Below are 1436 nucleotides of genomic sequence, written 5' to 3'. Positions count from 1 at the left end.
CTTCCGCATTAGGATCCTCACAAATTATACACATGTACAAACCAACTGGAAATAATTCCTGCTAAAATATACTGGGTTGAAAATCACTGATCTAAGCCATATTAAGCTTGATTCACAAAAGCAAAAATTAGATGTCAATTAGAGGATGTCATTTTCACATTAGTCTCTTAATTAAGAAACAATTTTTTTTTTAAAAGTGTACAACGTTGTTTTTATGCATAAACCTCTGTAATTTACAGGATTACAAATCTAAAATACATGATCTAACTAATTAGAAAAAGTTAGTGTGTGCACTAGAATTTCCCTGTAAATAAATGATTGAAAATGTGAGATGTTAATTTAGTTTGAAGCCTTTATTTTGACATGACAATTTTTCTATCATGCATGAGACCGTGTAATAAAATTAGAAGCATTAAGACAAATCCTGTTTGTAATGAAACCAAGCTTCTATTTTGTATCCTGTTTTCTAATCAGGGGATGATACCACATGAATAAAGTATGATATTGTAACTAAATATGAGAACGAGAGTGTTAATTGACATCAAGAGAGAAAGAGAGAAACGGAGAAAAGCAGGGACAGAGAGAGAGAGAAAATATGAGAGAGAATAGAAACAAAAAGAGGGTCAGAAAGAGACGGACAGAGAGAGATGAGAGATATGGAGAGATAGGGGAAACAAATGAGGAGAGAGATAGGGGAGAAAAAAAGAGGGGGGACAGGAGAGTCATAACAGAGAGGAGAGAAAGAGGGAGAAGCAGAGAGAAAGAGAGGGAGAGAGGGAGAAACAGAGAGGGGGAGAGGGAGAACAGAGAGAGAGAGAGGGAGAAACAGAGGGGAGAGGGAGAAACAGAGGGGAGAGGGAGAAACAGAGGGGAGAGGGAGAAACACGAGGGGAGAGGGAGAAACACGAGGGGAGAGAGGAAGAAAAAGAGGGGAGAGAGAGAAACAGAGGGAGAGAGAGGAAGAAAAAGAGGGGAGAGAGAGAAACAGAGGGAGAGAGGAAGAAAAAGAGGGGAGAGGGAGAAACAGAGGGAGAGAGAGGAAGAAAAAGAGGGGAGAGGGAGAAACAGAGGGAGCGAGAGGGAGAAAACAAGAGAAAAAGGTGAAGAAACAGAGAGGGGGACAGAGAGAGAAAGAGGGAGAAATAGAGAGAGAGAAAGAGGGAGAAACAGAGAGAGAAAGAGGGAGAAACAGCGAGAGAGAGAGAGAGAAAGAGAGGGAGAAACAGAGAGAAAGGGGGGATAAACAAAGAGAGAGAGAATCAGGGAGAGAAAGGGGGAGAAACAGAGAGGGGGAGAGGGAGAAACAGAGAGGGGGAGAGGGAGAAACAGAGGGAGAGAGAGGAAGAAAAAGAGGGGAGAGGGAGAGTCATAACAGAGAGGAGAGAAAGAGGGAGAAGCAGAGAGAAAGAGGGAGAGAAAGAGAGGGAGAGAGGAAG

This window comes from Bombina bombina, chromosome 11 (assembly GCF_027579735.1).
Source record: "Bombina bombina isolate aBomBom1 chromosome 11, aBomBom1.pri, whole genome shotgun sequence".
NCBI classification, from domain to species: domain Eukaryota; kingdom Metazoa; phylum Chordata; class Amphibia; order Anura; family Bombinatoridae; genus Bombina; species Bombina bombina.
Note: the sequence above shows the minus strand (reverse complement) of the source record.